Source organism: Ciconia boyciana, chromosome 1, assembly GCF_034638445.1.
Source record: "Ciconia boyciana chromosome 1, ASM3463844v1, whole genome shotgun sequence".
NCBI lineage: Eukaryota > Metazoa > Chordata > Aves > Ciconiiformes > Ciconiidae > Ciconia > Ciconia boyciana.
This window is the reverse complement of record NC_132934.1, coordinates 212,034,750-212,058,649: the sequence shown is the minus strand read 5'-3', so window position 1 is coordinate 212,058,649 and position 23,900 is coordinate 212,034,750. Positions and strand designations below refer to the sequence as shown.

Here is a 23,900-nt window from a genome sequence, read left to right as displayed (position 1 = left end):
GGAGTTGGGGTCTAGTGAGGCAATTGGAGTTTCTGAAGGGAGAGGTGGATGGATGAAGAAAGCTCTTTGGGGGGAACTGAGCAGTTGCTTCCCAAACAGGCATGGGGAGGGAAGGTGAGAATTGAGGAGTGGGAGAAAGGTGTCTGTGAGCAAATTGAACCTCTGTCGCCTTCCTGCGAAAGAGCTTTCCTCTGTTTGCTATCTAAGCTGCGTGCTCCTCTTCTTCCCAGGCCCACCTGCGGGTGGTAGATGTTGCTCGCAGCCTGAGCTGGAGCACTGGGGCTCTAACGCAAACTGCAGACCTCCTGGTTTTAGCTCTGGAGCTGCTCTCGTTCAGTCCTCGCCGTGATAGCCAAGCTGGCATCCATCAATCGGCGAATTGAGGTGCTTGCTCTAAGTTTTGTGGCGTGTCCCAGGCAGGTGTATCTGCAGCTGGTTTTTTTTTGTGAGTGGGGTATGGGGTTGTTGGCATTTTCTTATTTTTACACAAAATATAGCCAAACAAGAAATTATAATAGCTGAGAATTAGATAAATTCCTTTTCTAATTTTAAGGCATATCACCTTATTTTTTAGGGCAGGAGCAACAGTTGGAGTGCAAGCCTTGCTCTTGGCAGGTACAGAAAGAGGAGTGGGGAATGTTCTAGGAGCTAGTTCGTGCATATTGCCAAATAACCACCCAGGCAACGCAAAAGTTGGAGAGATTCATTGCAGTAGTGGGGCGAGCATGGCAGGAGAGCAGAAGGTAGCACAGGGTGGGCATACCTCGCAGTGATGAGGCTGTTTAAACCAGGAAATCTGCACGGATGCTTGCAAGACTTCGGAGCAGGAGATTTAGGAGACAATAAAATAATCTTCTGTATTACAGATAGGTTTCCGACACCAAAACCATCAACCTTTGGGGCAGAGATGCTCAGCAGCAGCCCTGCTTTGGCTGGAGGACAGACGAGATGGCCTAAGGCAATGTTTTGATTGACTCTCTAGTTTCCGTAATTTCATTTTGCAGCAAGTCATTTAGCTTCCTTCCCCCCCAGTGATTCTGTCAATAACTAACTAAATCCTCATTTTATTTTTAATGGCTTTCTTACAGCGTGAAGCAACTGATCTGTCATGTTTATCATATAACCCTGGTGCCTCTTGCTCAGCCTGTGCTTAAATCATGAATTTAAACGGGGAGGGTTGAGTCAAATATTCCTCAGGTGCTAATACATTGAATTAATTAGGACAGAATGAGGATGAATTTGTCCTTTAAAACCATTGTCAGTATTTAAGCAGAGTCAAGACCACATTGAAGTCTGTTGCTGTTACAGTAGTTTCATAACTAATCAGTGCTATTAAACATTGGCCCTGAATAAGGAATTAGTGAGGTTTGTGTTATAATGTCATTTGATTTCACCCTGTGTAGATAAAAATCATTAGAGAGCTTTGTTGCATTGAGCTGGGGATAGATATTTAGGTTGTGAACAGCTTGAGACTGAATTGCTGTTTGTCATCTCGCCTCGCCTGGAGTCACCGCTCTCACTATGCTGCACTTCTCTCTGCATGCAGAGGTGCACTGCTCCCTAAAGACTTAAGGCAAAATTTAAACCACCTCTTTAAACTAACCTAGCTATTAGTTTCCTGAGATAATTAGGGAATACTTGTACAAACAGAGGAGAAAACCTTCAGTAAGGTCTTGCTTTGCTCAATATAGGTAGAGCCTCATGGAAGTCTGCTGCTGTCCTTTTAAAGATCACAGGATACCCTGTTTATTTTCTTTCCTTTTAGCAGAAATGCTTTCTTTTAGGTACTGCTGAACTAAAAGTTAACTGTAACCTTTAAGTATCTGAATAGTGTTTTCTTTTAGACCTTGAAAAGAGTAATGGGAAAGGGAAGAGAGAAGAGGAAAGGGAGGAAAGGCTGTGCTGGCATGAAAAAAGATGAGCTTGCACATGGTTTCTCAAAAGACTGTATCCTGCAGGGTGAATTTAAAAGAGGAGGGGGCGGGGGGGGAAGGTATTAGAGATGCCAAAGTGTACAGAAGTCAAGCAGTGTTTGGGTAACTCTGTCCTGCTAAGGATGCTCTCCACAGAGAGAGGAACTTAATGCAGGGCCCCAGCAGCCCGACCCGCTGCAGCACTGTGCTGCTGCTTGTCTGTAATGAAGTTACAGAAAACTAAACTCTGCTTTTTTGATTAAGCAATAAGTCGCTCAAAGGGCAGCATGTGTGCATTTGAAGTGGGAGTATTTCTTGATATAAATCCAGCCTATTATTTGCAAAAGGGAATCGCCATGGAACTACCATCCCATAGGCTGGTGCTGAGCCTTGATGCCAATTTGCTTGGAACAGCAAAGAAAATTAATCTAACTGCGTATGAGAGACTTGCATCCTGCAGTAGCAATCAGTTGTATGTGCTTTCCGCAGTGTTTTGGACCAAGCCTCTCTCATCCAAAAAAAAGGAGCTTGTATTGCTTTGGCAGGAGGAATTGCTCCCTTACCTGGCTGTGGAAGTATGGGTTCCCTCTCCAGAGTAATCAAATGGTTAGAATAGAATATTTCAGTTGGAAGGGACCTACAAGGATCATCTATTCCAACTGCCTGACCACTTCAGGGCTGACCAAAAGTTAAAGCATGTTGTTAAGGGCATTGTCCAAATGCCTCTTAAACACTGACAGGCTTGGGGCATCGACCACCTCTCTAGGAAGCCTGTTCCAGTGTTTGACCACCCTCTCGGTAAAGAAGTGCTTCCTAATGTCCAGGCTAAACCTCCCCTGGTGCAGCTTTGAACCATTCCCATGCGTCCTATCACTGGGTGCCAGGGAGAAGAGATCAGCACCTCCCTCTCCCCTTCCCCTCCTCAGGGAGCTGTAGGGAGCAATGAGGTTGCCCCTGAGCGTCCTTTTCTCCAGACTAGACAAACCCAGAGTCCTTAGCCGCTCCTCACAGGACATGCCTTCCAGCCCTGTCACCAGCTTTGTTGCTCTCCAACAAAGCTGTATGGCCTTACATGGGATGTTTCACCTGGAGTGTCACTACTGAGACAATACCAGCTCGAGGGGAACTGCTGACATGCTTGTTCCCATCTGCTTTCTCCATGCTTGTTTTCCACCTGCCTAAGCCTCTCCTTGCTGCAGTGCAGCCACCCCACCTCCCCTTCCCCCTCTGCTTTTCTTCTATCTAGTGATGTTCAGCAATAACCTTTGGAAGCTTGGATACTCCCTGACTACAAATGAATCTGGGTAATGCTGTGAATGGGCATAAATGGAGACTCATCTGAAGAAGACGTGATGCCAGTAGGGAACAGGTTAAAGATGTTGGGTGGAAAGAAGAATGTGTATCTGACTAGCAAACCAGCCCACCTATGCTCTGCCCTGCGGCGGGTGAAACTTAAGGCACAGGAACTTGTCAAGCCCTCCTGTCTTCCCAACGGTCGCTCTTTTGCTCCAAATACCCATTCGTCCATAGATACAAAAGTGGTGGGAGATCCAGAAAAATCTGTGCTCCAGAAAAGTCCCGGATCCATATTCAGGATGAAGATCAACACTTTGAGTTGAGAGGCAAATGCCAATGTCCAGATTTACCGGCGATCAAAGAACAAGTGAAAGGGATTGCCAGGACTGGAAAAGAAATCATGTTTCTAAACCCCCCAGATTTTGGGTTTGCTGTCTTGCAAAGAATGCTTTCAGTAATGAAAAGCTGACTTGAAAAATAATCATTAGCATTTCTCTGTGATTTAAATTTCATTGCCTGAACTCAGAGTAATGGAGACTAGATCAGTCAAGGCTTTTTATCTAACAAGTTTTTAAAGAAATCTAGCTTCATGTCTAATTAGCGAGAAGTTCTCCATGGTGCCATCTCTTATACTTCCAAGGTCTCACGCATGGTGTTTTCATGACAGTTGTGGCTGCAGCATGGGAATATTTACTTCAAATAACATCCTTTCTTAAAAACATAGTAAGACAAACTTGTATATAAATTTATTTCTTAGACAACCTGAATTCTTGTTAGTGACCTCAAGAAATCCCCTGAGGTTCTCCATGCTGTGTGGTCTTATTTTCCTGTTGCTTTCTGCTGGCAGAAGGGAGTTTTAAATTCCATCTCCTCCGACACTGGATATTCAAGCTTTACTATAATGGCTACTGAACTTGATTAATTGAGAGAGGAGATAACTGCCACTTAAAAAAAAAATAAATCCTTTTTCTTTGTTCTTGCTTTATAGCTATTAACCCAAATACCTGAAAAATAAATGTAGAGTTGAGTCATTTGGTATCCCTGTTGGATCCTCTGGAGAAATCAGATGATTGTACCCTGAGACGAGTAATATTTGGAGGTGAGAATCAGGTATCCTTTCTCTTTCATCCTGATATTGCGGTGGGGGTAGCAGTCATTTTTGTGTATCGGGAAAAAGATTAAGAGAAACAACATGAGCCTTTTTAGTCTTGCACCTCCCCTGAAGTTCATGGTGCAGTGTGTCCTGTGGAGAAAAGGTATTAACTCAGATAAACCTGCAGTAATGAGTTTAAAACCCCAGCGAAGACTGGAGTAATCTGTAGCTTTCATGGGAGCCTAAGGGCAGGTTTGGGACTTCTGTACGTCTCTGGGCTGCTGAGGACCCCGGGATGGCTGTTTCCAGCATCCGGTTCCATGTCCTGCTTGACTGGAGATGTAGCCGCAAGTTCAACCTGCGTGATGATGGGTTTGGGCTCTGCTCTTCTTATCTGTAATCCTGTTTCTGTGGCATAACTACAGAAAAGTGTTTTCACTCTAAAGGGGTTGTTTTAACACGGTGTGCGGCTAATTCCATGTTTTCTAGCTAAAATCTGCTCAAGTGAAGCTAATATCTGCACCATTGCAATTACCCTGGCCCTGTGGGCAATAGCTGTTTCTTGTCTGTAGCCAACAGAAGATCGTGACACCCTCTAATTTCTTATGTACGTGATAATATTAAAATCCCCACTGTAAATATTTGCTCTTGAGAGCATTAGGTAGTTATGGGGTGATTCTTGAACAATGTTGGGTCTATAAAAAAAAAATAAATCATGCAGAGACTGTATCTGAGCTGCATGTACCAGAAGCTTGAAACATCAGAAGCAAAGTCGGTGCCTGATTTCTCTATTGCATTTGTCCTTGTTCTGAACAATTTGTTCCTTCTAAAAAGGGAACTGTGCCCATTTTCTTCAAGCCAGCAGTATTCACATTTCTAAAATATGGTAGTAGCGTTTTTGCTCGGATAGATAGATGGATGGATGTGTGTGTGTGTGCATAGAAAACTCCCGAATAAACCCAAGTTTCTGTTAACTCTTTAATTTCAGTGGGCAAAGGGGAACCTCTGAAGTCAACCTATTAACTCCAGGATTTCTGCTTAACCTATTTAGGAGAGGGAGGCATGAGTGTGCGGCTCGGCTGGAAACTGCTTTGTGGTATCTGTAGGAATGAGGTTTCCTCTCGTGTTGTGACCTGCTGTTGGGTGTTGCCATGTGCTGACCATCTCTTGCAGGGATGTAGCGTACGTTCGATGCAGAAACAAACTTTTTAGTGTCTTTTTAGTAGTTGCTAACCCCAAATTCTGAAGTCTCTTTTGCCTCCCTCCAAAACTGGAAAACAAACTTAAATATATCTATATTGTGATCCTGAGGTGGTACTTGGTATTTCCATTGTGTTTGTAAAGCTTGGAAACTACTTTTGTTAATGTAGAGTGTTTCCCTCTACTAGGAAATCTATCTTTCCTTTTGTTTTTTTAAGTAGCCATTCTGTTGTCACAGTTCTGCAGGAAAACTGTGTCTTGGTGCACTCGCACTTCGCTGTGCAGGTGGTCGGTCCCTATATGTCACCAGGAGGCATTAACAGAAGTGTCTTCAAATGCATGGCCTGTGAGAAGTCTCTGCTGGGTCACGTTGGACATCCATCTTCTGTAGATGCTTGAGATTCCCCTGTCCTGTGCTATTATACATGGTTATTATGGACCATTCATGAACTTTCTACTGCAGATGTGAATGTAGTGAATGAATACGGGGAATTTTTAAAGCTCCTTCCCAAGCTGCTGCATGGCCAGAGACATTTGTGCTTCCATCATTAGTAACTTCACCTTACTCATCGTAAACCTTCAGTCTTTTGTCAATGGCCATCCCATTTATATCAGTGTTGTCTCTAGCCTGTTGTGCCTCTGGATTGGGAAACTGCTTGGTTGAAGCCAGTCTTAAAATTATTATTTTCTTTGCTAGGTTCATTTTTTTGAGACGGTGTCCACAGGCTGATTCACTTTGCAGTCATGCAGGTGGTTAGCTGGTATTCAATAATAATAATAAAAATAAAAGCATCTTTAAAACAAATCCCCCCTAGCTAGAAATTCAGAACTGAAGAAATTCAAAATAAATTGAGTATTGACTTGCACAACGAAATAACCAAGGAAAACATTCATTGTGGGCTGAGGCTAATTCTGTTAGAATAAAGGAGGCTGATTGTGAAATAAATATTAAATAAAGTGTCTCATTAGGTTCAGCAGTTTTACAAAAGCTGTCGCCACAGGGAAGAAAAACCTGGCGTGAAATATTGTTTGTTTACTGCAACTGTCAGTCATCGTGGCGGTGAGCGTGTTGCATCAATTCGTAGAGCAGCCATTAGTAACCGGGCCATCCCGCTTAAATGTCAAACTCCTTGCTGGAAAATGTGTGAAACTACATAAAAATTCTTCCATCTTGTTAACACATCTTTCACAATATTCCTCATTTTGCTTGATGACATCAGTTCTTGGAGATGCAGAAGAAAGCTTTAAAAATACCTCCTGGGCAATGTTGGGTGATGCTTAGTTGATGGATTTAGTTCTGTGTGTCTGACACTCTGGAGGGCTGGTCCATTCCCAGTTCAGCCTCTGATGCAGGTTTTGAGTTAGTTATCTCTTTTTGACTGTTCCTGTATTTATGTATAGATTGGATTTTATTATTCATTATAAGGTCTTTGGGATAGGGCTTTTATCTGTTAGTCCCTACCTTGTGAGGACTAACAGTGAGAATCTGCAGTTCTCTGCAATCTGTAGGTGTTACTGCAATGTGAGTAACCAGTGCTGTAACTTGGGGGGGGGGAATAGCCATTAGTGATTCTGGGGAATGACAGTCTCCTTAATTTCACTGGAAAACAATCTATATCATTTGCAATTTTGTCTAGAAAGACGTATTTTGGACTTGGAAGACAAGACAATTGAATTCTGCATCTGTTTTGTGTTTATAGGCAAGCCACTTCGAAACTTCTGTCTCTTGGTTGCCTCCATCTGTAAAATGGAGATAACCTCAGAGGGATGCCTTGAATATTCATCAGTGATTTATTGTATGCCACTGAAGAAAAGTGTTACGGGCAGTGTTAAAGAAGTTTATTACTCAGCCTCTCTGCTGCACGTTGATCAGTATTTCAAACATCTGCAGTCTCCACAGTGAGCGCTAGTAAATTCTTAACTGGACTTAGCGTGTAGATGACAACAATAACTTCAATTTACTTGGGGCTTTTCCTTTGGAAGAGCTCCAAAGAATTTTATAAACTGTAATGCAAACCATAATGTAAATACTGCCTTAGCAGCCACCAGCTATCAGGGAGGTGCTGCGTGATGGATATTGCAATGCAGCTGGCAGCCGTATGCGAGACGATAGCAAAGCAGAGAAGTAATAGTGCAAGTGGTGGAGACTGCACAGGCAGGGAAATAGGAAGACAAAATGACACTGCCTGAATTGTGATTTTTAGCTTTGATGTGATCAGTGATTCCTAGAGATCAAGTGGCTCATGTGAAACATGGCATTTCTGTTGCAGTCCCGCAGTGCTGCGATATTGGTTCAATTCCGCTCGAGCAGAAAGAGTCCTGCTAGCTCCCAGGGGTTTCTTTCTTGCAGACCGTGTGCGTTTCTGGAGGTCTTCATTCAAATACTGTGGTAGAACAACGTGATTTCAGTGGTTTCTCAGCCTGGTATCGTTGTCTGTGTAATGTCCTCCTCCTATGGAGGCGAAAGGCACAGTCACTTGGAGTTTGCTTTGTACATCCAAAAGACTTGAAAGTATAACCCAGGTAGCTTACTCTCAAACTGTAGTCCCATTAACCCTAAATGGGTTAATGGCTGGAAAGCTGTCTGGTGGAAAAGGACCTGGGGGTGTTGGTCGACAGCTGGCTGAATATGAGCCAGCAGTGTGCCCAGGTGGCCAAGAAGGCCAATAGCATCCTGGCTTGTATCAGAACTAGTGTGGCCAGCAGGACTAGGGAAGTGATCGTGCCCCTGTACTCGGCACTGGTGAGGCCGCACCTCGAGTGCTGTGTTCAGTTTTGGGCCCCTCACTACAAGAGAGACCTTGAGGTGCTGGAGCGTGTCCAGAGAAGGGCAACGAAGCTGGTGAAGGGTCTGGAGCACAAGTCTGATGAGGAGCGGCTGAGGGAACTGGGGTTGTTTAGCCTGGAGAAAAGGAGGCTGAGGGGAGACCTTATCGCTCTCTACAACTACCTGAAAGGAGGTTGTAGTGAGGTGGGTGTTGGTGTCTTCTCCCAAGTAACAAGTGATAGGACAAGAGGAAGTGGCCTCAAGTTGCACCAGGGGAGGTTTAGATTGGATATTAGGCAAAATTTATTCACGGAAAGGGTTGTCAAGCATTGGAAGGGGCTGCCCAGGGAAGTGGTTGAGTCACCATCCCTGGAGGTATTTAAAAGCCGTGTAGATGTGGTGCTTAGGGACATGGTGTAGTGGTGGACTTGGCAGTGTTAGGTTTATGTTTGGACTTGATGATCTTAAGGGTTTTTTCCAACCTAAATGATTCTATGATTCTAAATTCTTTCAGAAAGTGTAAATATCTCTGCAAAAATGTTGGCTAAGAATATGTTGTGTTCAGTTGGGTTTGTTGGGAATGATAGAGCCTTGGCTTCTCCCCTGAATTGTAGGCACCCAAATTGGGTTGTCTAAAGTTGAATATTGTTGTTATAGGTCCCAGATACCTTCACTGGAGAGAGATAGCAGATTCAGAAGTGCTTAGAGATTCTTGTCTCACTCACAGTTTAGATAGGGAGGCCAGACCTTGTATAAGGCTAACTTGGACATTTTAGTTGGCACTGTTTTGTCTTATCTACCTTTTGAGGAGCTATCGTGTACAGTGTAATCTGCCAGACCAGTATCACACTTCACTGCTTTAATAGACCGTACACAAGGCTCAAGTTGTCAAATCATTTATTAATGAGAGGTTCATCAGCTTTTGCGTCCCATGCAGGAACATGTTTGGAGAGGTTTTGAGCACTTTCAATTCTAGTGGCCAAGTGATGAAGCTTCAAGGGCTCAGAACCACTAAAAACCAAGACAGAGAGGTCCAGAAACGGGGTAACGCAAATAAGTAGCTACAATTGGAAGCTATGACAGGAACATCTAGAGAAGAAATGCATGGCTGCTACGTGTGCTCTTGGAGGACAGGCATTTGTGTCCTGAGCGACCAGCCAGCTGCAGCCAAACCCAGCACTCGGCAAGGGTCAGCCCAACTCAGCTACAGTGCGCATGCTGATTTCAAGCTCATCCCCGCTGCTTGTCGGTCACCAAAATTGTAGAAATTGTATTGTAAGTTGTAATTTTGCTGAAACAGCCTTTCCTTCAGTAACTTCTGAGCCTGTTGGCCAGGCTAGATGATTGCAAAAGCTTGTTTTCCTTAGAAAATAGGGTTAAAGTGTGTATAATGCTTTAAGGAGAGGGGAGCTTGTTGAATTCAGATGCTTGTCGGCAGTGCTCATCCAAAGCTTGCCTGGTGCGGAGAAGAGGTTGCATTGTATCATCTTTAGGCTTCGTCTGGGCAAACCAGTGTTTCTGTTTGGAGCACCCTGGGCTAACAGAGACCTCAGCAGTCAATAGAGCACAGTCTGAGGCTTGGCTTACTGCCTGGCTGCATGCTTACACCAATCTTTACAATAAAAACAAAACACAAAGTATAATTATAGCCTGGTGGATGAATTTATATTTTTCTTTTGTTGTGTTGTTGGGACTATTTTAAAGCCTCTGTGTCCAGGATTCTGGTCTTTCTAGATATTTAAAACCCCATCAATTCTATATTTTGCTAGGTCCCAGCCTCCATTAAATGTATATATTGATAATAGTCAATGACTACATTAATGTTTAATTCAGTACGTTTTTCAGCTTTAGGATCCCACTCATCCATATTGATGTAATCGATTCTTCCTGGAAATACTGTGGTAATTAGAGGAGAGACTGATTTGCAAGCATTACTGTGACATATGTAACCAACCTGTCTTGTTTTGATTCTTTCATTACCTTCGCTTATGACTTTAATTGTGTACCATCTCGAGTAGGACTGCACGAAGGAGGAGCGTGAACTTTTTGTTTGCAGGTTAATGGCACTTTGTCTGGGAAGGTGTTACGGGGATTCAAGCAGTGCTATGTAGAAAAAAGAATAACGTGTCCAGTATGCAAACAGCTTTGGCTAGTGGTTCAGATGTTGCTAATAGTAAGGGCGTGTTTTCTGCCAATATTGCAAATGCACCTTTCAAATGGACAATTAGTATGATTTAGGAAGAGAATTGTTATGGAGAACACCTTCCTGTAATCAGCATCTATCTCCTCCTAGGAAGCAAGGGCTTGTAATTTGTGTGCCCTCTTTAAAGGGAAAATGCATTAATTGAATCTTAATATGTGTTGTGACACATAGAGATACATTGGAAAAAGTTGTAGGCTGAAACTAGCTGGATTTCTTGTGTGCGAGGTGCATGTTGCTGGGAGTGTGGGATGTTCTCAGGAGCTGAAGGACTGATGTACAGGCTGTTTTGTGAAGCTTGTTTGGCATTTGAGGGTTTTGTCCAAAGCTCTGACATTTTACTCTCCAACTTCTGGTTTTAAAAAGGAACATCTGTCATTTTATCCTAACCCTGAAGTGGTTCCCAGTGTGCCTCAGTGTGTGATTGGGGTCATTTGTCCTCTTGCAAAGGACAAGCTCGTAATGGCTATTTTGGCAGTTCCTGGGAAAGTAAAGATCCTCTCCATCACACTTCTGCTTTTGCGTGGAAAGGCCTCCCTCTGAACAGTCAGAGAAATCCCTGTAAATATCAAAAACACATATCGTGACGCTTCAAATCCTTCCTCATAATTCCCTGCTCTCCTTCTGTTTGCAAGAAACTTGAGCTACGTGCTTTCGACTCACCATCAGCATCTCAGCCTGACAGAGCCAGGAGGGATTGCCATCCTCCGTGGATCAGACCTGGAGGAAAATGAGTGGCACAGGAGTAACAGCCAGGCATTTCCACTTAGGGACAGTTGGATAAGCCTCAAGAGGGGAGACTTGCTCCTTTAAATTAAGGGTGGCCCACCAAGCATGACCCCCTCTTCTGCCTCTTGCTGCTGTGTGTTGCTGCAGCATCCCGTGGCCCGTTGTTGCGTCCTGAATAACTATGCAAACACAAAACACAATTTCCAGCTGGCAGAGCTCAGCTCTTTCTGGTGGGTGACAACAGGTCACGGTCACAAACAGGCAGGGAAAGGCCAGGTAACAGCGGTATTTTTGAGCAGGAGACAGCTTGGTGGGTGTTCGCAGGGAGATGTGACCACGGACGAGAGTGGTTGACACTGCTGCTTTTGCATTGAGGATAATTAGTGGGATGTAGGCTAGGCTGTAAAATAAATGTGAAAAGTAATAACAAGGAGTTGGGAAGCTGTGGAAGAAAGAACAATGGGAAACCCTGAAGATGCAAATCAGAAAAATTGGGGAAATTGTCCTTTAATGGGATTTTTTTGTTTTTAATGAGGATGCCAGGGATCCAAGATGAGATCTGTCAAGGCCAGAGAAGGACAGTCCCAGTAACTGAGATGCAAGGGGATGCTGGGTTGGATTAATCCTGAAGAGACTTTATTTTTAGAAGGATTCACTGATGTACTTCTGCAGGAAGGAGCTCTCTTGCCACCAGCAGAGGTTAAGCCAGTTCTTCACATGAATAACGTGTGTGAATGGTGAAGCTGCTAGCTGGTGAGGCCTTGGTTGGGAAGGGAAGAGCTGTTCTCTGGAGGAAAGGGAGGAGAGGGTTTAAGAAGTAGTGGATGACGTCTGTTTTAAGCTGGAAAATTTCCTAGGTAAGTATCATCAGCTCCTGGAGCTTCAGAGCTGCTTTGGCTGTCCAAGAGTCTACCAACCTGCAGCGCAAGGAAAAATAGTATTTTCTTGCCGTTCACAGCTTTACCAGTTCAATTGTTGCCTGCAGAATGTTAAATTAGGATAGAAAGTATTTCTACTGGAGTCTGGGGATGGAGGTACCACTAAGGCGTTAGCGGCTAGGGGAAAATTTGGCAGTTGCAGAGCAGTGGGATGTGGCATGTCTGCATGGAGAAATGGTGAAGACACCCAAGGGAAGGCTGTGCCACCATGGGTGACCTGTCCTCCAGCACCTTGGAGTGGGCAGGGGGAGAAGCTGAAAGAAAGAATTATCTTCTTGATTTTGGTAGCTGTAACTTGTATACAAGACTTACTAGTTAAAGGGGGAAATTTCCTGAATACAGCCCAGAAATAGTTCTCAGAGAAAAATACCACCCCTATTACACTGTTCTTGCCAAAGGCAAAAATACATGTAGAGGGCATGATACCAGGGCAGAGGAAGGCAGGTATCAAGACTGCAGAATGAAAAGAAGAAAAAAAGAGATATCATGGATAGTAAAGAAAGGCAAAGCAGAGTTGGGGGCAGCAGGGGGGAAGGACGCTGGAGAGCTAAAATAGTCCAATGAAGAGAGCGCGAGGCTTAGGTCTGGGTACGTGGGGGATACTCCCAAATTTCTGACCTTGGGCAAATCACTTGATCTGTTACTTTTTCCCATCTTGCCTGTGTGTACGAAGTGCTCAGAGATGGAAAATAATGCTTATTAAGTGAAATTTTTTTTGGTGTAGTATGGAATAGAGCGAGGCCATCAGCCTGGCTCGGATTTGTTATCACGATACAGATTTGAAGTTACTCTTAATGATGAGGAAAGATTCAAAATGTATGTGCTGTTTGAGCATGACTTGTTCTCCCTTTGAAACTTAAAGGATGTACATGTGGGCATGTGCGTGGTGGAAGTGTGCTTGGACACTCCCTCCATGCAATAGTTAAATGTTGAGTGAAGCTTTTGGGTTGTAACTCTGACCTTTTAAAAATGCCACAGGCCTCTTTTGATGTGATAGACCAAAAAAATTGTAATTCTCTCAAAGCAGAACTCTTATTTACATTGTTGGGGTCCATACAACCTTCTGTACAGCCTGGTGTAAAGCAAGCTCGTATTGGGCATGCCAAGGTACCAACACGTAGCAAATAACAGAAGGGAGAAGAAAAGTCTGAGAAGTGTGCAAAACATAGAAGCCACATGTATAGAGTCTGTAACGCTCCTCTTGTGCTCTTAAATAACCATGTTTGAGTTAGTTTCATGTTTGAATTGTTGGTTGTTGTAATGGCATGATGAATGAATAATTTAACTTGATACAAGATGATATTTTTAATCGTGGCTTCCTAATCCCTACACGCTCATTATAACCAGGATCTGGATCTGTCCTGATAGTGCATATGCGTTGAGGGTGAAGGGGATGATGTTTGTAAGCATGCTTGGATCTTATTTTGCTGGCTTTGGGGCAGACATGAGAGGACAGACCTGCTCCAGAGGGCACGCAATGTCTTCATTGACTGTTTAAGTGTAATAAATGTACAAAGAAATGCAAACGTGATGCTTTCTGTGTGATTCGCATTATCTGCCACTCTTGTATTGTACCTGGGAAGTCTCACTGGTGTTTACCCAGTTTTGTGGGAGGGGGAAGAAAGGTTTATTAGTTGCCAAGAAAAGAAACTCAAACCAATTTGAGTGAGAACTTGGAGCTGCCAGCTGTAACCCCGGGCAGTATGTGAGGCTACTGCAGAGCAGCAGAAATACAGCCGTGAACCAAGCAGCGGATTAGCGAGCCCACAGTGAAAACTTGGATTTCTCCACTGGAGGTGAAGTTCTTCACTCCAAAGGCTACAAAGACTTTTTTTGACACGGAACACTTATCTTTGCCACAAGCCAACTACATTTCTATGCCCAAACAATACTCAAACCTGTCCCCTTGTATTGCACCACAAATGGGATACTTGACACTTAATACCTAATTTTCCCTGATTGTCTTGCCTTGTTTTGTGCTTTTGACAGGGAACCGAAAGCCTATTTGTGACTTACAAATGCATGTTTTATTACCGACGGATGTGTTAGCTGGGGTTGTAGTGACTGTTGTTCAGGCTGGCACCGAGATTTGCACTCGAACCCAATTTGTGCTCAGTGTTTGAATTCAGATTCCCAGATCTGATCCATGGTCTCACCAGAATACAGGTCGTCTTTGCACTTTTAAAAACGGAGCGTTTTCTAACTTTTGGCAGAGGTAACCCTAAAGCTTTTGAGTTTCTCTCTGCAGGTAGCTGGCGGGTGTCCTTCCAGGGTTAGGGATAGGTTTTTTGCCAGTTTGTTCTTCCCACTGTCTCCTCTGGGCTGCATTTCTCCTGCTCTTGTTTTGCTGTGCCGGGCACGGATGCTCCTCTCTGCAGCGCTGCAGGCTGGGCTCATGCTGTGGTGCTCCAGCAGCATCTGCATGGGCATCTTTATCCCAGATTCATCCCATATCCTTCTGCGCTTCCTGTTCTCCCTGTCTTCTCACCCTCTAACTTTTATTTTTTCCTTTTATAACCCTAACCCAAAATTGCCTCACAGTTTCTTTAAACCACTTTTCTTCTTTTAAACCTAGGTTTTTACAGCTATAACATGTTTTCTTTCACCATCATCTGTAGCAATTCAGGGTACTGCCAGCTAAGCAAATACCCCAGTCCAGATGAAGCCAGTTTTGCAAGCCTTGTTACCCTGCCTGGATTCTTTACCACCACAGCAGCTTCTCTTCTGCTTTTTATCATACATGTATCCAGTTCAAGTTGGCTCGATTTAAGTTGTTCTGCCCGTGACTATTGCAGAGGCAGAGGTGCTTATGCTAAAAGGGAGCAGCAGCGCACGTTAACAGTGAAGATTTCCCTTGGAGAGAAACTAAATAGATTGGAGAACAGAGTAATTTGAAAAGGTGGTTCAAAGCTGGAATTCGCTTGTTATTGCTGGAGTTAGCTCACTGCAATAAAATTGTGCAAGTCATTGCAAACCCTCTGTTTTCAGAGAGAAAACCAGTGACTTTGTAAATCTGCTTTTAAAGTTAAGTCTTAAGATAATGCTTCTGCAAAAGTTCCTTGCACAGAGCTTTGCAGGATGGGGGTGGTCTGGTCTTGCAGTGTCACTTCAGGGCAATGCATATAATGATTGTCACACAGGAAAGAATAAAATCCAAAATGCCGTGTAGGACCTGTCCTGCAAGCTGATGTCGGTAGACCCAAAAAGTCTTCTCATTCTGACTTCTAGTCTTTGTCTTTACCATTTTTTCCCTGCTGAGAGGATAAATATGCACACAAAACAATATCACGTTTGTTCTTTGGTTTGTGGGTATGGTCCTGGATATCCAATTTCAGTCATGGGGAGTATAGAAATACATACAGAAATGACTAGAAATAAATACAGAACTTCTCAAAGTTTTTTCTTTGCTTTAGATGGGCTCTGTTAGACATGAAATCTGTTCATAACTAATGGCAAATTGCTGTGCGATAGGAGCTGGTGCTTGTGCATTGCTTTATACTTGACGGGAGCATGCTAGGGACAGCAAGGCTGCGCTTGCGTTTGATGGAATAAATGGCAAATTGAAATGTAGAGAGGCACATCTGTATTTTAGTAAATGAAAGTGTCTTATGTTGAGTTTTGAACTACCATTAGTGTTTTTGGGTAGACTGCCCATTCTGTTAAAGAACAAACAGTGGCAGCCCAAATAATTTTGTATAAAATTGGGGAACTGCGAGGAACGAACAAATGTGAGATGTTCCATACCTGTGTAAGCACAGCACAGTCTGTCTGGCTCATGCCTTCTCCTTTGATAAGCCATATCCTAAAGAAAGAATGTCAAAGTGTATATATTTAAGAAGCTGCCAACGTGATCTTTTTTGTGACCGAAACACACTTTTCTTTCAGGACTGTGTGTCAAGATCTTGAACACCTGAGTGTAACTAGCTGGCATTAGCCTCTGGACAAAGTCTCCTAGTCGAGATGAAAAACATTTGCTCTGTCACATCCCTTCAACTTAAAGGATTAAAACTGTGTGGTGTCCAACAGTGTCAGCCCATGCTGGTGCAATACCGTAAACAGAATTATTCTTGCTTGGTTTTGGTTTTCTTTCTGTTTTCCTCTTTCTTCTCAGCCTGTCTTTTAATTTGGCCCGTGCTTTCTCCCTTGCCCATCCCTCCCTGCATCCGCCCACGTGCACAGCAATCCAGAAATGCTCTGGACCCCAAAGTGCCGGAGGACTGAGCGTGCGAGCCAGCAACCCTTGCAGGGAAGGGATGCTGCGGCACTGGCGTGCCGAAGGCTACTCTGGCTGGAGTCCTGCATGGAAAGATCCTGTTTTCTGTGCTCTTGGCTTATTGCCTGGGTGAAAGAGCTGAGTTCCCTTGTCCCCTGGGTTGTGATTGCATTCCCAGTAACTTCAGCAGCCTCCACATTTCAGCCTTGCGGTGTGGGTAAGGGTTAACGTATGCAGCTCGTGATACAATTCACAGTGTTTGAGCTGAAAAGTTATTGTGGAAATCTGTTTATCTCATGCTCGATACAAAGTGACCTCCTTTTGGTATGTGCAGGCTGTAAATGAGAAGGTGGGTGTCTCACCCGCAGTCCTGCAAGGCACAGCCTGGCCAGGGAGGAGGACGATGATGAATCTCCTTCCTTCTGCCTCATAGCCAAAAGATAAAGGATCCAAACCAGTTATCCTTGTTATATCCTGTTGCCTTTAGCTAATTTGCATGGGCGACCCTTGTTGTGGCTCAGTTTTGTGGATGAAGTCTGGGGAGGAGCACGGTCTGGTTCGGTTTGTGGTTGCAGTGAAGGCTCTGCAGTGCAAATGTGCGCGGACGCCTGTGACTTTGGTCGGATATGGCCCTCGGCGTACGTACACAGACGGCGTTGGAGTGCGATGGTGCAGTTTCATACGCAGCTGCTTTTTGGGCAATATAAGGGAAGGAGCTTGTGGCTTTCATTAGAGAAGGGGCTGCTTTCCAGCCAGCCGCACGTGTGTGGTTGTGCAACTTCTGGTCCCCCCTGTGGAATCACAGCAGATGGGGGTGGCAGAAAAAAACCTAACCCACAGAGGAGCATCGCTTACAACATTGTATAATAAACATTACTCCTTAGGGTCCTGTTGTTCCTCGTAGACAAAAGGCCTTGTGTTGGAGCCCAGGAGTGAAGAGAAAGATTTGCAGGAGCAGAATGGCTACAGGCAAACCCAACCAAATAAGAGCTGGTGGTGAAATGAGTGATCTAAATCTGCCCTGTCGATATCCTCAACTTCCCAGATTTTTAGCATGCAGCCAAAATCAAAAGGCAGTGTGGCTGGAAGGAGCAGGCTCTCTGGGGACCTGCTCCTGAAGTTACAGCCAAATTCTCTCCCGCCTATATTCGGAAAAGCTACTGTAATGAAAGGTGTGTGGTGCTGGTCGTGCAGGCAGGGTGCAAGGTGCTTTGGATTGCCTGTGTTGGAGTAAATGCCGGGGTGTCTTTGCTCCTGTTACCTGTCTGGCAGATTAAAACTCGCACAAATACCCATGGTTTTGGCTTGCTTTGAGAACACAGGAAGAAACTCCCGTTGTTGGACGTGTGGCAAGAAATGCCACGGTGATGCTGAGTGTGGGAGCAGGGGAGGGGACTTGCGCGGCTGCCAGGTCCCCTGGCCGTGCCGTGCCGGCAGCCTCCCCAGGGAGCTGGTGGCAGAGCCGTCATGGAGCTGAGACCCCCCCAGCTGGGTCAGGCTCCCTTTGGCAGGCAAGAAGGCACCACGTATAAAAGCACATGATTCTCATTACCCGCGCCTGAATGTCTGCTGGGGCTGAATTGCCTGGATCCCTGAGAGTTGCTCGGTAAGAAACAGCAAACGTTTTCCCTGGGAAGGAGCAGCTGTTTATATATAGTGTGCAGTGGGTTCACCGGCGATTATTAGGAAAACATTCCTCTCTAGTCATAAAAAAAAGGGCATTTTTGTTGTCTCCTTTCCTCTAAAACACACAAGTCGGAGAGTCGGGGATTTTCGTTTGCCATGACAACCAGTGAAACTGCTGAGCCATGTGACTTCTCTATCCTTCCTATGATTAAATCTTTTTTTATTTTTATTTTTAAAGGCCATGTTGCTAACAGAGTTGGGAAACATCAGGTGTGTTATTTGTTTTTCTCATGTAGATTAGGCAAGATTTAATTTACATGTTTGCTTGGGAGCTGTAGAGAGCTGGGGTATATTGATATTTCCATGATTTATGGTAAGAACGGTGTCTTAGTTCAGAATTACTGTATTGTACTGAAGTATCTTTTTTTTTTTTCCCCTTCTTTGAGACAGTCCTATTAGTGAGGGGTGCTGGCTCCCACAGGACAAAAACCATCATGAGACCCATCAGTGCTGCTGAACAGTGAGGTTCAGAGTCTCGGAGATGTTGGTTTACACATGATAGAAATGGCTTGATGTTGGTTTACACATGATACAAATGGCTTAGAGACTTCATGAGTCAATAAATCTTTTCCTATTCTTATGCCGGGGGAAGGTTTTGCAAAGGCAGAATGTGAGATGGACGTGACTCTTGATGCCTGGTCCATGCGAGGACTCCTGTTGGCTCCAGGTCTGAGCACTTGACACTAACCGAAAGCCTGGGTGTGGTGTTACTGTCAGCGCAGCTTGAGTGCCAGCATTTATGCTGTCTTTTAAAAATTGCTATCTTGTGCTCAGGAATTTCCCCAGGGTGCCAAATATAGATTCAACACACAAAAAAATAAACCAAACCCAAAACCCAACCTCAAGAGCTGCTCTGTTGCTAAGGAATAAAAATAAATGGTCGCAAATATGGTGCTGACGTGCCAAGCTGTGTCCCCATGGCCATGCAGCTGTGAGTGTGAAGGTCCCTATAGCTGGGCAGTGACAGCACTGCCCAGGCCGCACACGTCACGTTGGCATTGGTGCCTACAGAGGACTGGCTACTGTTTGCTTTAAGTAAACAAAAGGAAATAACTTTCTGCTTCCTAATATTAGTCCCAAAGAGGTCAAAACTTCAGTAGGATGCAGCCGGGAGATCAGTAGTAGTAAAGGACAGTATCTGTATTTTTATGTGGTATTATATATAACACAGCAATGTCTATATTGGAAAAGACCTGAGAGGTCATATTTGTGATGGGAACATATTTTTGAGCAGAAGTACCATGCTTTGGGAGATCCTGGGCTACGTCATAGGGTTGTTGAACATTGACAACATCAAAAGGGTGAATATTGGTGCTGCAGAAGCTGTGGTTGTGCCCTCACTTTCTTTCCAAATGCAAATCTCTGTCTGCAAATCTCTGCAATAATTTATTAACCCCTGTGGCTCGAGATGGGGAGTAGCTGAGCTGGGAATAGAGGTGTGCAGAGGTGGAGACATGATTTATCCGGGCTAGAGAGCTTCTGTGACCAATGTGGTCTTTTAATGTGTGCGTGTACATGCACATGCGATGCTTGGTTTTGTGGGGGCCTGCCTGCTTTAGCCCTCAAGGTACCACTTGCTGCATCAGCTCTAAATAACAAATCTCAGAGACCCTGCCCCTGGAACACATTTTGTTGTTGTTATTTTTTCAGATTTCAGGCTTTTAGGTAAGCTGTTTGAGTAATGTCCCTGCAGTGGTAGGAGACTTAGAGCAGAAAGCTTCCACTAAAGAGCTGTTTTTTTGCTTTTTGGAATTTCTTTTAGTGTCAAATTTAACCCATGCAATCTCTTGAATTGCAGCTGGCCCAAAGCTGAAATGAGGTTTTAACAGCAGCTAGCTGCCTTAGATGAATAACGGTACTTTTGTGGTGGTTTAGGACAAATGAAAAGTACTGTAACCACCTGAAACTAGAAGGGGAACTGAAAACAAGCTATGTGTTAGTGTGTGAGCTAAAATTTAACCAGAACATGAATACTGTTCCTTACTCTATGAAGAGACCTGTGTTATCCTTATAAAAATCTTACTCAGGAGCTGTTGTGATATGAAATGACCATTGTAGAGATACTAGTTATAGTAAAGATACTGTTTTGCAAAAAATGAAATTCTGGGACCAGGGCTGTAAAATCTTATCTGCTGTCCCACCCCCAAATTTTTTCCCATCTGGTTTGGGTCCCTGCAGCTGGCAGGGTGCTGGGTGCAGGCAGGGCTGTGCGGGCAGGGCTGGGGACCTTCTCTTTGGAGGCAGCAGGGCTTAGATCAGCTTAAACCAGCCCTGAAGCTAAACCGAAAGTCTCTGTTATTTCCACTTTCTTCCCCCTCTAAAGAATTTGTTTTCATGAAACATCTGCTTCTCTGGCAGATACCCGCAGTTAAAACTGTACTGAAGTGTTTCTTTGCAGAAATGCAAAGAATATTCCCCGTGCCAGACAGGCTGGCTGATCCCAGCTGGAGGGTTTCCATCAAATGAGAGCATTTTTAGAGGGGAAAATTTTTTAGAAAGGACAACTCTTGCTGGTGGTGCGGTTTTGTTAGGAAGCAGAAGCATGTATGCTTGGGTGCACAAGCATGTATGATGTTAGAGGCAAAATGTGCTTCCCGTCTGGAAATAAGAGGAGGTGATGAATTGGGGAGCATTGGGGCAACAATCAGCCTAGGACTAGCCTAGACCCATCACCTCAAACTTGACTTTAGTGGCAGAGAGGGCCCTCTGGTTTGGGATTTCAAGCTCACCTTTGGCGGGAATGGGGATGTGGGAGATGAGCTTCCCCAGGCTGCCCTCAGCTGCTCCAGCACCTTCTCCATCTCCCTCCCTGTAAGGATTTAAATTGCCAATGCTATTGCATTGCCTCTGCCATCTTAACAGGAGCCTGTAACACTTAACTCTATTTTATTCCTCCATCACTTCACGTTCAAAAAAAGCTATCATTTCTGGAGGAGAAACCTGCCTTTAAAATGCATAACAGAGGCAGAAGTCCTTCCTAAATGCAAACATGCTGTTGCACATTGCCACCTTTCCTGCTGTGATGGCACGGGGGGTGATGCACAGCTCCCATGTGCCTGGCTGATGGTGCACGCGTGGTTGTGATAAGGGAGCTTCTGGCTGAAGCACAGGATGACTACTTTATTTCCTCAGGTAAGTTTGAAAAAAACAACAAACAACAACTTTTTTCTTAACAATCCTACTCTGTAGTAGCAGGGCTGTGCTCTTCAATTAGAGGGCATGCCTGAAAGTTTTGCCTAGGGATTCCAGCCTCCCTCTTGGGTCACCAGGAAGATGCTGCCCCACACAATCCAGCTGCAAAAGACTGATTGGAGGTGGGTTACCTGCACTGTGCAAATAATTGCCCTAATAATTTTTTATTCCTTCCTGGAGAAAGCTCCTTCAAGCAGTTGTCTTGGGAAGGCTTCTTTGCTGTGCTTCAGGCTGCAATGTAAAATGGATGAGAGGTGCTAGTTAGGGCTCGAGCTCTTCTTATTGAAACATTATCACTCCAAATGCTTCAGAGGAATGTGATTTCCCCCCCCCCCCTTTTTTTTATAGCTTCTACAGTGCAGGTACAGTTCTTAAGGCTGTAGTGTCTTGGCTTTTGCAGTTTTGGCTTTGATTCTTGCTATTTTAAGAGAACCAGCACCCATGCACATAGCTGTAGTAGGAGAGCGTGCATGTCCTCTTTGGAGATCTGGTGATGCTGGATGCAGATTGAATCTGGTATAGAGGAATGGTAGGTACTGTGTCTGCTCTTCAGGAGGTCTAGCTGTCTGAATATTACTAAGATCAACTCAGTGGATGGTGACATACATTGTCAAGAATGGTGTGCAAGATAGTTTTGGGGGTTTTTTGTTCTATGATGAGACACTGGAAGAGGTTGAGTGAGTGGTGAGACACTGGAAGAGGTTGCCCAGAGAAGTTGTGGATGCCCCATCACTGGAAGCGTTCAAGGCCAGGTTGGATGGGGTTTTGAGCAACCTGATCTACTGAAAGATGCCTCTGCCCATGGGAGGGGGGGTTAGAAGAGATGATCTTTAAAGGTCCCTTCCAACCCAACCCATTCTATGATTTTTATCTTGCTTATTACTTTTTCCCTTTACTGCTGATATTGCTAATTTGTTGTTATATTTCAGGAAAGTTACCTTTAGGTCTGATAGATCTGTCCCAAGTCACAGAACCAAGAGCCAAAAGTAATTTTTTTTTTTTGTGGATCCTGTTGTCCATTCTGAACAAACAGCAAACTTTGATCTTAATACAGCAGTTAGGTTTTAGCTTTTTGATTGCTACTGCAGGACACAGCTGGGCTGGCCCAGCATGGCCTCACCAGTGGCATGGCATGACACGGCATGGCACGACACAGGAGCATCATGCATGATGCTGCATGGACCCTGCAGCCCAAGCCGCAGGGTACCAAGTGCAGTCCTGTGGGACACTGATCTCAGCCACGTGAAAGCGAGATTAGATGAGGCTTAATTACTTATTACTTCTACTAGGTTTGATGGAGAAGTGATGTAAATCCCAGTAAATCACAAGCTAACTTAAGCAGAAATCAAGAGATGGAAATAACTGCTATTTTTTTAATTTAAAAGCATTCTTACAAACAAAACCTTATTAGCAAAAATTTTTGGTTTGTTCATACCACAGTCTCTGGCACAATCAAAACAAGATGGTCAACAGCACTAAGACATGCCACTGTAGTAACAACTTAAGAAAGTTTTCTTGTACATGCTTTTATAACCCAAATGATCTAATGTACATACTCATTTTTCACAACACATTTATGAGACTTAGGTCATTATTAATGACATACACTTATGCTGCTTTCACGTTTGCAGCCTCATTTGAGTCATGATGTTCCTGTAAATATTTTATTGAAATCCTTTAGTTGTGATAGCTTTTCTCGTATCTTGTCAAAAACATTGGTGTCAAACTGTCTAATCTTGCAAGTGTTTTATTGGAGCCCTGTCACCCAGCATCAAAACATCTCCACATATGAGTGTGATGCCATGCAAAACCCCCATGCCAGCCCAGAAAACTAATATATCATGAGACTTCTTTGCCTTTTACCTGGTTAACATGCACAAGCCTTCCTTCTGCACCAAGGGCAAACCACTTCTCCTCCAGCTTTGCCTCCCTGCTTGTAGGGCTGCAGTCCCCATAAACCTTGCCCAGCTCACGTGAGGCACCTGGGGTTCAGCCTCATCCTGCACCTGGTTTCTAAAGGCAGAGAGATTCTCATGTAAGGTCCTGATGGGTTTCCCTGTTTCAGTGGGTCAGGTCTTGGAGCGGGAGCTTTATTTCCCATTGTAGAGAGCTGGACGTAGGAAGCTTTCCTGGTTTTTTCGTGCAAGACATGTTCCAGTTAATGCTTGGCTGTAGTTTTAAAAAATCATTTTGTACCTTTTTTTTCCCCTATGGGAAGAGGCTGTTGTTTTTGAGTGGATAAAACAGCACTTTTGGCTGGATTTCTGGCAATGCAGTTTTCCATGCTTAGAAGTCAGCCTGTCTGCTGTGCTGGCTGAGTCTTTAACTGCTTCCATGAAAAAATGTGTTGCTGCAGAGCGTACAGCGTGGTGGTCGCATGATTTGCTAAAACGTGGCCAAAACATTGGTGGGGTTTTGAGCGTGCAGTCTGTGCCAAATGTGGCCAAAAGTGTTGTTTTGAGCATGCAGTATTGGGTCTCCATGTCCAGGCATGTCTTGAAAGGTGTTTATAAAAGCATGTGTTAAGATTGCACTGACTTTTTTTGCAGTCAAAACCCAGATTCTGCCAGTAAATGGAGTGCGGGCTGTTCTTATGCTTGGAAACAGTTTTCCGAAGATGGTGTGTATCCTGGGCGTGCTGCTGGTGTGTGGTTTGGTCACCAGCCAACTATT

At 44.3% G+C, this 23,900-nt stretch overlaps 1 protein-coding gene across 2 annotated transcripts in view; it reads left to right on the top strand.

Annotated features, from left to right (window-relative positions):
• The window catches only part of RAB30 (RAB30, member RAS oncogene family), a 53,465-nt gene that overhangs the window by 3,180 nt on the left and 26,385 nt on the right, over positions 1–23,900 (top strand). Inside the window, exon 1 of one of the 2 annotated variants that reach the window (XM_072850785.1) lies at positions 4,289–4,308. The exons of the other annotated variant lie outside the window; for it this stretch is intronic. The gene's annotated coding sequence lies outside the window, so the exon portion shown is untranslated. Of the gene's footprint in view, positions 1–4,288; positions 4,309–23,900 lie in introns of those variants that run through there. 2 annotated transcript variants of the gene reach the window in all.